This window comes from Macaca fascicularis, chromosome 13, assembly GCF_037993035.2.
Source record: "Macaca fascicularis isolate 582-1 chromosome 13, T2T-MFA8v1.1".
Lineage (NCBI taxonomy): Eukaryota > Metazoa > Chordata > Mammalia > Primates > Cercopithecidae > Macaca > Macaca fascicularis.
This window is the reverse complement of record NC_088387.1, coordinates 121,452,025-121,467,880: the sequence shown is the minus strand read 5'-3', so window position 1 is coordinate 121,467,880 and position 15,856 is coordinate 121,452,025. Positions and strand designations below refer to the sequence as shown.

General features: G+C 42.8%; 2 long non-coding RNA genes across 3 annotated transcripts in view; one reads left to right on the top strand and one right to left on the bottom strand.

Moving 5' to 3' along the window:
- LOC102131017 (uncharacterized) overlaps window positions 1–5,894 on the top strand; it is a 29,489-nt gene extending 23,595 nt beyond the window's left edge. For both annotated transcript variants that reach the window (XR_012421819.1, XR_012421820.1), the window contains 3 exons: window positions 2,972–3,118; window positions 3,475–4,732; window positions 5,370–5,894. This is a non-coding gene — a long non-coding RNA (uncharacterized lncRNA). The remainder of the gene's footprint in view (window positions 1–2,971; window positions 3,119–3,474; window positions 4,733–5,369) is intronic.
- A 3,018-nt stretch (window positions 5,895–8,912) lies between these two features.
- On the bottom strand, window positions 8,913–10,287 carry LOC123568451 (uncharacterized). The gene is made up of 3 exons (XR_006691831.3): window positions 10,179–10,287; window positions 9,755–9,822; window positions 8,913–9,064 (listed from the first exon to the last, which is right to left on the bottom strand). It is a non-coding gene; the product is annotated as an uncharacterized lncRNA (long non-coding RNA).
- Window positions 10,288–15,856: the final 5,569 nt, after the last annotated feature.

Genomic DNA, 15,856 nt, shown 5'->3' with positions numbered 1-15,856 from the left:
ATCAATCAATGAGTGGATAAAGGAACTGCAGTATATATATATATATGATGGAATACTATTCAGCCATAAAAAGGAAAGAATTAATGGGATCTGCAGCAACCTGGATGAGATCAAAGACTATTATTGTAAGTGAAGTAACTCAGGAATGGAAAACTAAACATCATATGTTTTCATTGATATGTGGGAACTAAGCTATGAGGTCTCAAAGGCATAAGAATGATACAATGAACTTTGGAGACCTGGGGGGAAAGAATGGGAAGGGGATGAGGGATAAAAGACTACAAATAGAGTGCAGTGCCTACTGCTCAGGTTATGGGCGCACCAAAATCTCACAAACCACCACTAAAAAACTTACTTACATAACCAAATACCATGTGTACCCCAACAACCTATGGAAAAATAAAATAAAATAAATAAATAAAACAAAGCTGGCACTGTGCAATGAAAAAGGAAAGGCTTTTGGGTGAGTGGTGCTGGATCAAATGGAAGTACACAGTGAAATAAATAAAATATAGATGGATTGTAGATCTAAATGTGAGATGTAAAACTATCACACTACCAGAATATAATGAAATATACTCTCCTATGTTATTAGAATAGGAGGGAAAAATCTTAAATGGATTAAAAAGCTTTGGCTATAAAGAAAAAGGAATTTGTATTGATCAAAGACCCCACTAAGTTTGTTTGTTTAAAAAGTCACCAATGAAAAGAAAACATTTGCAATACCCATGACTATCAAGGGAATCATTACAGTAATAATAACAATAATATTTATAAATTAAGAAAGAAAAGTGTCAATAAAAGGGCAAAAAGCATGAACAGGCAACTCACCAAAGGATGTCTCCAAATAACCAATGAATAAATGAAGTTGTTCAATCCCATTGACCGTTAGGAGAAGGACAATTAAAACAATATGAAACAAAATTACATTCCACCAGAAATGCTCTATTAATATTGTTGACCACATGAAGTGCAGGTGAGGGTGTGAGCAGCTTGCACTATCAAAGCCTGCTGCTGAGAGCATCAGCTGGGTCACTTCTCTGTGAAACTCTGCCATTCTCTCTTGAATCCCAACATACACATATCACCTAGAGTTTCTACTACTAGGTGGATACCCAACCAATAGTCATACACACAGAGAAAGCTTTTGGTATGAGGTGGCATTAAAGTGAAATTGCAGTAATTATTCCCTGTGGTTTGAGGTTGAGAGAATAAACACTTACAGAAAAGAGCTGTATTTCCCTGAAACCAAGCAAGGATTCCACCTGACTTGATATAGAGAACCAACCCAAGAGAGTGCAGTGACCGCAGAGAGCATGCAGGAGGCCCATCTGAAGATCTGCGGGTGACAATGGGAGGAGGTGAGCAGTGAAATGTAAATCTGTTTGGGGAATTTCCTGGCTTCTTGCTTCTGCCTTTATCACTTCACTCCTGAATCTTCTCTAAGGTCCTGAGGCCTCTACGGTCATCATGCAGTTATGACACTCAGCTGACTCCACCATGCAGGGGCACTCAGCCTTCCGATGAAGGCTCCTCCTTCTCTACTCCTGGTTTTGTGGTATTTACTTCCCAGGCCTTCTTCCGCCTTCCAGGCCCTCTGTTTGCTTACCCAGCACACAGGGCTTACTTGGTCAGAACTGGAACTTCTCAGCACTCCCTCTAGTACCTTTTTCCTCCTGGGACTTTCTTCTCTGATAACCTCATCCAGGCCCTTCTCTTCAATTACCACCTTGGTGCACAAATTTGTATCTTCAACCAGACCTCTGCTGTGCAGCCCAGAGGCAGTGTATGCACCCAGTGGTCTCACAGCCACTCAGCTCTTGGTCCCCACCCTCAACCCACAGACTTGGGTGAGTCTCCATGAGCCCCCTCTCAATGCCAGGGCCACTGTCCACCACACTGTGCAAACCTTAGCACTTCACAGCATGCAGTTACAGTATTTATAACTTGTTCATTTGTTTTTTTGTTTAATTCTGTCTTTACTGGACTGTAAATGCTGTTATTGTTGGACTTATTCTGACTTGGCCAATATTGTATCCCTGGGACGTAGCAGGCATTCAGCACAGTTGCTGAATAACTAAATAAATAAGTGGATAATAAATCATGAGTTAATTGATTTTTCCCATCATGACAATGGCAGAATGTATTTCCCCTTGTTCAGAAAGTTGGGCTCTGCAGGCTTCATCCCACGGATGTAATCTTCTCCCCTCCCTCTCCTGGGGTCACTGTGGTGACTTCTGCTTGCTCTGCTCCGCCGAAATGCACCCCTAAAAGTCACTCCCATTGCTGTGGAAGCCTCCTGTCCAGCTCTGGTCTCCTGATCACTTGGCCATGTCTAGAATGTACAGCTCCTATCTACTGATTTCTAATTCACTACCAGGATAATTTTCGTCTTGTTCTTCCGTCGTCACTGTCAACAATTAAAATCAGTTATTTTTCCATGCAGAAAATATAAATTTTCTTACATTTTGCCATTATTTTTACATTAGCTCTTTCATGCTACTACATTTTTACTTTTTCAAAACATATTTAGAAGAAAATTTGAGGAGATAGGTACTTTCTGAACTCAATCGTACCCATAGGTTTTCTTTTCTCAACAGAGTGAAGGATCATTTAATTTCTCTGGCTCTTTCAATGGGCTAGCTGAGAAATTTATAAACTGATAGTAGAATTTCTTAAAGACATTCTAGATAACAAGGGAAACATCATGTTTAATGTGGCAGGAATTCAGCCCCTGAAACATTGTTTAACAAATCACCAGCTGAATCTTATCATAGAAAAAGATTTATTTTTCAGACAGTTTTGAGAGGTATCTAAAATTCAATATGTGTGCTGAACCTTCGAATGCTTTTGAAGGAGTTTGCCTGCTGAAAAGCTAAATAGCATCAGACTTAAAAGCGTGTTTCTCCTGACACCAGGATGTCGGCTGATACTAGCCAGAATGAAATGTGTTCTTTTCCTCCATTTTCAGTCTATCGGCAAGACTTGAGAAAATCGCAGTGACCTTTCTGCCTTCAGCTACCTCCCTTTGTCCTGTCTCTTTGCAATCACGTATTTTTTTCCAATATGTGATTCCAATAATTACATCTTCAGTGTTGCTGAAGCAATTTGACAAATAGTAAGTACAATGTTCATTTCATAAGGATAGTTTGGCATCATGATTTCTAATGATAAATACAACATAAAGTTTCTAAAATGCTGATGAAAACATAAAATCTAAGGCTATTTCATGCCAGATAACTAGAGCATTAATCATCCAGTTAAAGATATGTGTATGCATAGATAAATATGCTTAAGGTGCGCGTCCCTTCAACAGGCCCAAATATTTACGTGCCTGTATTACAAGCTGTTCATTCATAGATCACAGAATGCTCAGTTCTTGAAAACTAGTGGTGGAAAGGACATCAGTTAAACTCATTCTGACCTGGCTTTGAATCTCATTTTTGCAGCTTATGGGCTTCTGTTATCTTGTAGGAACAATGAGAGTCCTCCGGGGAAGATCTTCCTCCTCTGGATCCCCTACGCAGAGCCCGTATGACCCTGAGTGGGTGGGTGCACACTGTGAGCCCTGAGTGGGTGCACACACGCGTCTCACACGCAAACGAGTCCATGAAGGAAAAGCCTGGACTGAGCTCCGAGTCCTGCCTGGGAGCTGCTCGTGGCTTCCGGGGCAGGCAGGAATCTCCAAGCCTCCTCCTGGGTGATGGGGAGAGGCCAGTCAGCGTCTAACTGCAAATTACGGGTGGGAACGACCACAGTTTCAGATCCCAGAACGGGGTTTTCTTAGCACAAGCAGCGCCTAGCACGGTGCCGAAAGCCAAGTCGAGGTGATGAGCCTCGGGCGGGGGTTTGAGGGGAGACGGTGCAGGGAACCCACAGTACCAGACGGGGGCCATGTCCCCTGAGCAAAACCTGGAATGGAGACAGCAGCTTTGGCCTGGCGCAGCCTGTGGCTGAGCCCCGCTGGAGAGATACGGGGCTGTGTGTCGCGGCTCTGGACGGAAATCCTCTTTCCTCCCTTCCTGGCTCGGTCTTTCTTCCAGACGGCGCTGGGCCTGCTGCTGTGTCGTCTCACATGAGTGGCAGTGTCTGTTCTGAGGCGTCTTCCTGTTCGTCCTTCCTGTCAGCCCTGAGCATTCCTTTACCATCAGCAGATTCCATGCTGCATTTTTATACACACTGTCGTGTAAAATACACACATTGCCCATTTTAACAATTTTGAAGTGCACTGTTCAGTGACAATAAGCACATTCACGCTGTGGTGCCGCGGACACCTCTTCCATCTCCAGAACGGTCCACCTTCTCCCCCGGAAACGCCGCACCCGTTAAACGACAGCGCCCCCTGCCGCCCCGCAGCCCGGAAGCCCTCGCTTTACCTTCAGTCTCTGGAAACTTCACTGCTGTAGATTCCTCGCAGACGTGAAATCCTGCAGCGTTTGCCTTTTTGTGACTTGGCATAATGTTTTCCATGTTTTTGGGTTGAAGCCATGTGGAAGCAGGTGCCAGCATTGCCCTGCTTTTTAAGGCTGGATAACATTTCACCATCTGTGTGCCCCACACCGTGTTTACTCGTTCATCCAGCAATGGCTTCTGGGTTGATTCCAGGTTTCCACTATTCTGCGTGGTGCTGCCAGGAGCAGTGGTGCACGGATCCCTCCTATCTGAATCCCAGTCTTCGTTTTTCATTTCTGTTTGTTAGAATATACCCAGAAGTGGAATCGCTGGTCATATGGTAATTCTGTTTAGTTTTTTGAGGTAATTCTGTTTAGTTTTTAGTCTCTTCTGCTATTTTTGAGGAGTCTTCACACAGTTCTCCCCAGTGACCACACTATTATATTCCTCTCCATACAGTACTCCATAGTGACCACACTATATTATATTCCTCTCCATACAGTTATCACAGTGACCACACTATATTATATTCCTCTCCATACATTTCCCTACAGTGACCATGCTATGTTATATTCCTCTCCATACAGTTCTCCATAGTGAACACACTATGTTATATTCCTCTCCATATACTTCTCCACAGTGACCAACTATATTATATTCCTCTCCATACAGTTCTCCATAGTGAACACACTATATTATATTCCTCTCCATACAGTTCCCCACAGTGACCAACTATATTATATTCCTCTTCACACAGTTCCCTTAGTGACTGCACTGTATTGTGTTTCTACCATGAATGCTTAATTGTCCTGATTCCTCCACAACCCAACAAATGCTTGTTATTTTATGTTTTGTCTGTATGTTTTTAAACATTAGCTGTCTTACTGGGTATGAAAATTTCTGTGTGTGTGTGTGGGTGTGTGTGTGTGAAGTATATTTATATCATATTTTCATTGCTTTTTTTCCTACCCTAATAGATTGAAGCTCAAATTCAAGAATCATCTCCATGTGTACCTGCCATAGACCGAATGTGTCCCCTAAATCCACAGTTGGAAACCTAATGGTCAAAGTGATGGTATTGGGAGGTGTGGGACATTTGGGAGGTGATTAGGTTTTGCAGGTGGAGCCTCATGAATCATCATGATAAGATTAGTGCCCTTATGAAAGGGACCCAGAGAGTACCCCGTCTCTTCTGCTATGTGAGGACACAGGAAAAAGGCACTGTCCGGAAACCAGAAAGCGGCCCTCACCCGACAGCAGATGCACCACCGTCTCGATCTCGAACCTCCGGCCTCCAGAACTGGGAGAACAGGCCATCTCGTTTATGGAATTTTCTTAGAGAAGCTCAAATTCACTAAGACAGTGTTCTCACACATTGCTTATGCATTAGCCCAAGGACTGGCACTTAATGTACATTTTGCTGAATGACCTGACATAAAATGGAAGGCAAATTTATCCTGTGATGACTTAGGTGTACTGAGAATATAAAGACCTGTAATTCTGATGAAAGTAGTCAAAGTAATATATCTTTTACACGTGATGATGTAAGCATTTATGACAAAAAATTTCAAGAACATGAGAGTAGACAGAAGCATAGTAAACTCCTATGTGTCTAACTCCAGCTTTAGCAACTATCAGCTTGTGTCCGGAGTGGTTGTATCTACATTTTCACAGCCCCAAAAGGATATTTTTGGGCCAAGGAAGAGAGACCTCCTTCCGTGGTTAGCTGAGTGTTTTTATAATATTGAATTTTGTCAAATGTTTTTTCTACATCAAGATGATTATTTTCTTCTTTTTTTAATGTAATGTGTTACATTCATCGATTTTCTGAGGCTGAACCTCACTTGCATTTCTGGCATCTATCACACTTGTGCAGGGTGTATAATCCCTTTAACATGTTGTTGAACTTGGATTGCTGCCTTTGTTGTTGTAGAGTTTACGAGTATTTACATTAAGAGACACTGGTTGGCAGTTTTCTTTTCCTGTTGTGTCTTGTCTTGCTTTGGTGTTAGTGTAATGATGGCTTCACAAGATGGGTTAGGAAGTGTTCTCTCCTTGGGTGTATTTTGGAAGGAGAGTACTTTGTTTTGAGGATTGGTATTATTTCAATGATTTCTAGAACTAGCCAATAAAGCCATCTGGTCCTGGCCTTTTGCTTATTGAGGAATTTTTGAAGACTGAATCAATTTGTTTACTCTTTATAGGTCTGTTCAGATTTTTATTTCTTCTTGAGTGGGGCTTGGTAATTTCTGTCCCCAGGACTCTTTCCATTTCCCAAGGTCACCTAATTTGTTGGCATACAACTGTTTCCAGCATTCTCTTATGATCCTTTCAACATCTGTAAGGGTTGTAGTAATGTACCCACTTTTATTTCTGAATTTGGCTATTTACACCATCTCTCCTTTTTTAGTCAATGAGTTAAGGGTTTGACAGTTTTGTTTATTCAAAAAAATGTAGTGTTTGGTTTTATTGATTCTATTTTTTTTCTCTCATCTACTATGATGATCACCATTGTAACCTTCAGCATCTCCACACCTCTGGTAACTTTGGGTTTAGTTTGCTCTTCTTTTGCTAGTAAGGTTAGGCTACCAACTGAGATCTTTTATTTTTTTTTAACTTTAGGTCTTTTTACCTATAAATCTCCTTTTGAAGGTTGCTTTCTTTTCAGATCATAAGTTTTAGTAAACCTTGGTTTTGTTTGCATTGATCTCAAAGTACTTTCTAATTTCCCTTGCAATTTTTTTTCTTTTACAAATTAGTTGCTGAGGAGTGTGTTGCTTAATTTTTATATGTTTGTAAATTTCTTCATTCTATTGGTGATCAGAGAAAAGGCTCTGTATGAATTCAGTCTTTTCACATTTGTCGAGGCTTGTCTCACAGACTAACATCTGTTCTATGCTGGAGAATGTTCCGTGCGCACTTGAGATGAATGTCGGTTCTGCAGCTGGTGGGTGGAGTTTTCTGCGGGCGGCGTCTAGGTCATTACCACTCCTCTGAATATTGTTCTTGTCATTACTGAAGTGAACATTGACATTTTTATGAGCTCTCCTTTCCATTCTGTCAATGTTTTCTTCATATAGTGTGGGGTTTTCTGTTTGATGTATATTTGCTTTTAATTTTTCTATCTTCTAGATCAATAAGCCGTTTTATCAATTATTCTTCATCTCTTGTGACCCTTTTTGACTTAAAGTCTGTTTTTCAGGTCCTGGTGTTGCCCCCCAGCTCTTTCCCGGTATCTTCTGCAGGACGGCTTCTCCGCCATCCCCCTCACCCTACCTATTCCTTTGGCTCTAAAGAAAATCTTGTGATTATTAGGTCATTTTAAAAATTTTGCCAAGTTTGTACCTTAGCCAGTGAGTTTGATGCTTCTATGTTTAAAGTAATTGACGACAAGAAGGATCTTCTGCCATTTTTCTATTTGTTTTCATGTCTTCTTTGTTGTTCATGATTCCCCTTATACAGCCTTATTTTTGTATTTGATTGACATACTCTACTCCTTTGATCCTTGACTAATTTCCCATCTGTATACACTTTTTAGTTATTTTCTTTATGTTTACCTTTGACATTAGAATTAACATTCTAATCTTACAGCAATCTATTTTGAATTGATCCAGCATAGCTTCAGAAGCAGATAGACTCTGCTCCTACACAGCTCTACACCCTGATGTTACTGTCACAAAGGATGCCCTTGTGTGGTGTATCCCCTCCCCGGTTTTAGTAATAGCTGGACAGACAAGATCATGGCGGAAAGAGGTACATGTGTAAATGGTGCTGGCTCCAGATAATTCTTGCTTTATATTCTAAAATCTAATTCCAGAGAAACATTTTTACAAAGCATTGCATGGCTTTGGGTTTCGACGGAGCCACGTCTAGTTCATCTCCACACTCTGGGCACCTGTATCACCAGGGGTCCAGAATGTGCAGCTGCTTCTCTAGTCTCTAAAACTCTCATCTATGCTTTTCAAGTTATGTAGGAAAGAAAAGAGGGAGTTACAAACAAAAATACAATGATGCTGGCCTTTTTTTTTTTTTTTTTTTTTTTTTTTTTGAGACCTGAGTCTTACTCTCTCGCCCAGGCTGGAGTGCAGTGGTGTGATCTCAGCTCATTGCAACCTCCATCCTCCGAGTTTAAGCGATTCTCCTGCCTCAGCCTCCCAAGTAGCTGGGATTCCAGGCGCCTGCCACCAATCCCAGCTATTTTTTTGTATTTTTAGTAGAGACGGGGTTTCACCATCTTGGCCAGGCTGGTCTTGAACTCCTGACCTCGAGATCCACCTGCCTGGGCCTCCCAAAGTGCTGGGATTACAGGCGTGAGCCACTGTGCCCGGCCAATGCTGGCTTTTATATTTACCAATATGATTACTTTACCAATGTTATCTTTTTTGTATGGCTTTGAGCTACTCATTTATTCTTTAGCAATTTGGAAGAAACTTGCAACACACAGGATAAAATAGATTGTGTTACTGACAAAATCTCCAAAATGTTAGTGCCTTTAAAAATAAATTTACTCTGTCTCTTACCACATGTGCGCTGTGGGTCAGGAGGAGGCTCTGTGCATTTCCCTCCTCAGGGCAGCGGGCTGTGGAATGCAATACCGTTGGATGAAACGCTCTGTGGATTTGCACTGTGCAACATGGCAGCCTCGAGCCACATATGGCTCTGAGCGTTTGACCTGTGACAAATACAACCAAGAAACAGAATGTTTAATTCTATTTCATTTTAATTAATTTAAAGTTAAATAGCCACATGTGGCTGGTTTCTCCCATACTGGACTGCAAAGGTCTAGAACGTGTCTGGTGTCTTGATGAGACAAAGAACTCCACTCTTGCTGGTTTCTTCCCAGCCATGACAGAGTTCACTTTTCACTAAGGCAAGTCACACGCCCTTGTACAACCTCAAGGGGGCAGAAGAGTGCAGTTTTAACAGGTGCCCAGAAGAAGGAGAACCAGAAGCATTGGCGGACATCAATGATTCTGCAAAGCTGAGAATAAACCCCAGATTGCTTAGGGGAAACCAGCTAGGTAGTGGTTTAATGATTGGAGGAGCACGGCGCAGGCAGTAAATGAACACAGTACCAGGGGAATTTGTAGAGAAGAAATGAGACCCAGGGTGCGAAATTGTTCAAGGCCAAAGACAGGTCGTTGGTCTCTTTTAACACTTCATCCCCAGGGCCTGCCTGCATGCTCAAGGGACCCTGGTTGCACAGTTGTGCAGGTAGCCCGAGCTGCCCAAGCCTCACTCTGTCACAGAGGCAGGCCCGTCAGGTGTGTTCCATCTCCCACACAGCCTTGTCCCTGTTGAGTGGCTAAGAGAATTACCTGAGACTGGGTAATTTATAAGAAAAAATATATATTTAGCTCACTGTTCTGTAGGTTGAGAAGTTCAAGGGCCTGGTCTTTGCTCCCTGCAAGGGCTTCTGAGCTGGGTAACCTGGTGGAGAAGGTCAGAGAAGTGAACAGATGCGGAGAGGACCAAGCAGCAGAAGAAACTTCACCTTATTGCAACAGCTCCAGCGGGAGCCAGTCCAGTCCAGTCTCTGAGAGTGAAACCACACTCACTACCTCACAAAGAGGGATTCAGTCCCAGGACGTGAACACCTCCCACCAGGATGTAAACACCTCCCACTAGGCGCCACCTCCAAACACCAACACACCGAGGATCACGTTTCACATGGAATTTGGTGGAGACAGCAAACGACATCCAAACCACAGTCAGCTTCCTCACCTCCTGCAATGCATCCTTGGCTGAGTTTACTCAGTATACCCGGGATGCTCATGTCCACTCACCAGATCTTCCATCTCAGGCACACTCATCTTCCAGATGCAGCTGCTGTGGTCCTCATGTCCACCCACCAGATGTGCTTCCATCCCATACACCCTCACCTTTCAGATGCAGCTGGAAGCATATGAAGCATAATAAATAAACTCAACGTAACTTTGTCTCTTATTACATCAAACGCCTGAGTTGGTGGTGTGAGCTGTGTAATTCTGGCTTTGAATCCCAGCACCACTGCTTTTTTACTTGACCCCGTGTGAGTTCCTTAAGCTCCTGTGTGGCTTCAGGCAAAGCTTCTGGCCCTCGTGGGTCTTGGTTGGCACATTTGTGAGCCGAGTAAAATATATTATAAACTATTAATCCATAGGGAACAATGGTCATGTGATTTTATTTTAGCTTTTATTTCAAAACACGATTAAGAAATACATAATTTTAATCGTTTGTTTGTATCTTTTCAACTTACTTAGATTTATTCTCTATTAACTAGTTTTTGTTACTATTGTAATAATCAATAATTAGAAAAATAACCTAGCCCTCACTGATTACTCGTGGGATTCAGGAACCTGATGATTTCCCTGAGAATCACCTTGCTGTGGGGACTGAGTGGAGTTTCCCTGTTACCGAGCCCGGCCACTAGATGGTGGAGGACCACTTCACTTTAGCTTTCTTGTCTTTCAGTACTAAAAAGGCTTGCAAGGATTATGCACCTTTTCTCCCACCCCTCGTTCCTTGAACGGTGAATTTCTATAACATTTGTTAACTGTCCTTTTAATAATTCTTGACCCTTTCTGTGCTTTCATTTAACCTCGTCTAGATTATTCAAATTGACTCATTTGGTAAAAATACATTGGGTGTCTATCATGTAGCAACAGCTTAATGGGATCCCCCGTGAAGTGGTCAAGTGCTGAAGCTGTGAAAGCTGGGGCCGGCGGATCGTGTGGGGACTGCCGCTGTGATCACTTTTAGGGCAGCGTCAGCAGAAGCCTGTGCGTTTGCAGGCAGATCTACGCTCTTTCAAATGTGGTGACACCAAGGTACGGTGCAGGGCACACGTGGCAGGGTTGGGGTGTGGAGGGAGCTTGTTCATCCTTCTTGGAAACCATGACACAGGGAAGGGGATTTAGGCCTCCTCGTTCCACACCCCTCCTTTCTAGAGGCCAAGGCAGCCCTTTGATCAAGATCACATGGTTCCTTAGAGGCAGCTCAGAAGCAGTTTCAGGAGGAGCTCTCCGCATCTTTTTAGAGACAAATCTCCTCCGTGGGAGGCTCTCTGAAGGGCCATGGTGTGCGGGGCCAGCGAGGCTGACTTCGTGACTGGACCCCCACAGAACAGCCACAGTCACAGGGATGGGACAGCTACACAGAGGTCAGCAAGCCCCGGGGATGAGGGGAGGAGGACGGGAGGCCTTGCGGGTGGAAGGGGTTCCTACAGAACATTGTTCTAGGTGGGGCCTGAAATAACTCCTTCTACAGACGAAGAGGTGACAGGTGTGGGATAGAGGGTGGAAGGGGCAGACCATCCCAAGAAGACACATGCCAGGACGCTGAAGCAGCTGCTGAGGTGGGTGCATTGGGTGGCGGAGGGGCAGCAGGCGCTGGTCATCGAGATGAGGCTGGGGATTAAACAGTGGCTCTGTCACAAAGGCCTTCTAGGCAATCCTTGAAAGTGAGCTTTCTTTTTTTCAAAATGCAATGGAAAAACTTATTTGCAATCCTAAATCTTGGTCTATTCTATGATTTCGAAGTTTGGAGACTTACCAGAATACTGATTCATTACCAGCAGTAGACTCAGGGATATATTGTGGGAATTCTTGTGCCTTTATATAAGTTACCTTTATTTCTTCAGGAAAATGAAGTGAATATGAACATCATTAAATTTTTGCCAAAGGTCTTTTGCCGAAAAAAGCTTTTCTCCTTGAAAAGAGTTATAGATGTTTGCTTGAAAAGCATGTGTGCATTGATTAGTCATCTATAGATTAGATTGGATTTTTCAGCCTCATTTATTACATTGGTTATGTCACAAGGTCATACTGCCTTGAATATTATTTTGCCATAACAATACGAAGGGGCAAGACAAAGAAGAGGAGGAGGAGGAGGAGGAGGAGGAGGAGGAGGAGGAGGAGGAGGAGGAGGAAGAGAAAGAAGAGGCGTCAACATCAACCCCCCGGGTGTCAGCTGGTGAATATTATCCGCATGGTTGGACATTAAATATGAGCCCATTAGGAAAAGTGGGGGACATAACTCCATTATTAATACCAATGTGGGTGGGCCAAGTAAGTGACCCACATGTGATACTGGAAACTGGAAAGTGGAAGACGAAAAGAGCTTGTGCTGGGGAGAGAGGAACAGCGTCTCCATAATCAGAATGCTTCAGGGGCTGTCATGCTGGAACATAAATTAGCACACAATGTTGATAGAAGACATTTTGAATGCATTAGAAAAGCTTCAGCACGGTTCCCACCATGTACCCAGCAATTTAACAACCGGGCACTCTACCAAAAGAATAAGCATGCCAACTAAGCAACATAACGAGACCCTGTTTTTACAAAAACTAAGAAAAAATTAGGCAGGCATGGTGGCGTTCACCTCTCGTCCCAGCTTCTCAGGAGGCTGAGGCAGGAGGATCGCTTGAATCCAGGGGGTCGAGGCTGCAGTGAGTTGTGATCACACCACTGCACTCCAGCCTGGCTGACAGAGTGAGATCTTGCCTCAAAAAAAAAGAAAAAAGCATGCACGGTGAGATTTTGTAACAGAGGTGACAATTGATCGAGTATTTAGAGAAAAATATTGGAATGAAATATTAGAAATAACCTAAATATTCAAGAACAGGCAATTATCAAAAGTGTTATGGCATATGCATAAAATGGAATACTTTGAAATCATTATGTATCATGATGAGAGAAATATGAAAACTTGATGAAACATAGTTCTCATGCCCTAATTGTATATGTCACCATTCTATGGCAATACATGAAGGATGTCTTGTTATTTTTAGTTTTCTATATATTGAAGTATGATCTACATAAAGCAATGACCACAAATCTCAAACATGAAGCTCAGTGGGCTTTCCCCATATATACAACTGTGTGCACACTACCCGGGTATAGGCATTGAACACACATACCACAAAGGCTGATCCCTGCTCCCTCCTGGCCAGCAGCCCTGGGAGCAAACATCACCACAACCTGTTCTGAAGATTCATTTCACTTCTATTTTGAATTTCATATGAATATAGATCTTTGTTATCATATGTATTATCCTGCTTCTGGCTTCTGTCAAGGAACATTATAGCTGTGAGATTCATATTTTTGCAGGGTAATCAGTTTATTATATTTTCTGTTGCAACATAGTATTCCACTGTGCAACATATTTATCCATTTAACTACAGCTGAACATTTAGATTCTTTCTAGTTTTTTAGCTCTTATCAATAAAATTGCTATAAACATTTTTGTGTCTGTATTTTGGTGGGCATAGCAGTCATTTATACTGGGAGTAATGGAATTGCTAACTCACAACTCTGTGTGTGTGTGTGTGTGTGTACGTGTTTCTCTGTTGTAGATATCACCAAACACTTTTCCAAAGTGGTTGCACCACTTTCTATGCCCATGGATGGTGCAAAGCTGCTTATATGTTTATGAGCTACATGGACATCTCTTTTGTAACACGCATGCACACAGACATCGCCTTGCTTTCTTGCTCTCGTATGTCTTTTCATAAATAAAAGTAAGCTTTTAATCAAGTTCGACTTACTCATTCCTTCATTTATTGTCACCATTTTTGGAGGATGCAATTATTTGTATTTCTGAAATTTTGATATATCAAACTTATGGAAATGTTATAAGAATAATTTTTAAAACTGTCGGCAATGTGTTACCCAGACACACCAACTGGTACATTTTGCCCCATCACATTATCTGTCTATCTATCATCTATCTATCTAATCATCTATCTAATTATCTATTTATCTATCTATCATCTATTGATCATCTATCTGTCTATCATCTGTCTATCATCTATCTATCTATCTATCTATCATCTATCTACCTATCTGATCATCTATCTTACCATCTATCTAGCTATCATCTATCTAATGATCTATCTACCAATCATCTATCTATCATCTATCTATCTATCTTTTTCTGATCCATTTGAGACTAAGTTGTGGACATAGTGGTTCTTTAATTTTTAAATACTTCATTGTGTATTTCCTGACAACCTAAGCACAGCTATCACTATTGGGAAATATAATTGTAATGCAATACTATGATCTAATCCACTATCTATATACTAAATTAAGTACTATATTATCTAGTGCACAATTTATTAATACACAACAATATCCTTGACAGCTTCTCTTTTCAGAGTCCTGGAACAAGACCTGGGGCAGGGTCACCTGCTGCACGTGTGGTCACACCTGCCGTCCGCCGTGTGGTCGCACCTGCTGTCTGCCCTGTGGTCGCACCTGCCGTCCTCTCTCACGCGGAGCAGCTCCTCGGGAGGTCTTTATCTCTCTTACCTTGACACACTCCGAGTTCAGCCCAGTGATTTCTTCCAGCCCCCTCAGTCTGGGTTTGTCTGATGCCTCCTCGACGTCCCATCCAGGTGTAGTCTGTGCAGCAGCAGCACTGCCGAAGCCCCCGTGGCCTCTCCAGGCTTCCTGTTAATACCCCGTGCAGACGAGGCCGTCCTGCCTCCATGCTGAGGCTGACTTTGATCATGTGGTCAAGGGGCTGTTGGTCAGTTTTCTCCACCAAAGTTAGAACATTTCCTTTTGTAACTAATAAGTAAGTAACTTGTGGGAAGATACTTTTTGTCCAGTTTCTCTTCATTCACGATTTTCTAAACTCACCACCCATTCCTTCTATATTTATTTGCTATCATTCTGCTGTTAGTGAAAACTTTTCCTTTTCATTTATTTAATCAGTCACTCATTAACACCATTTATTTATTTGTTTCAATCATATCAGTATAGACTTATAGAGTCTTTTTTGTTTTTCCTTTCTGCAGCGACAGGTCTGGCTGGGTGCCCAGGCTGGCGTCAAACTCCTGGGCTCAGGGGATCCTCTGGCCTCTGCGGTGCTACCACACCAGTCTAAACTCATGGATTTTTATCATGTTAATTATCAATACTTTACTACAGTCACTCAGTTTGGCTGTAAAACGCTCCCAGCTCTGGCTGGTGGGAGCCTCTCTGAGCTGCTTAAGCGTCTCTGAACATGCACCAGCGTTCTCTGAAGACTTCCTCGCTCTCTGAGGCATTGAGGCTCCCTGGCCTTGGTCTTGGACTCAGCTCTTTCTCCAGGGACGCTGGTTCTCGTCAGTGGAGAATGAGATTTGGAAACCAAGCTCTGGACCCTGGGTGAGCTCGTTGCTCCTGGGCCCTCTCAGCGGGCAGAGCCAGATGATACGTGTTTAGGAGGCTGAAACTTCTCCGAAGTAACGTAGTCCATGCATGTCCGTGCCCTCCCGGGCAATCATAGACAGACCACTATCCTCAAGATACTTCCCACGTGTTAAGCAAGATGGCTTCAGAATCTCTAACTCACTCCCCTGCACAAAGCAGGTGACTGGTGTTCAGCCCTTGTTCAGTTGTGGAGACAGAATTTACACGCAGTGAGATGCTCAGTGCTTCTGTGCGTGACCCAGTGACTTTGGCAATGTGGCCACCGAGGAACCCGCATTCCCATC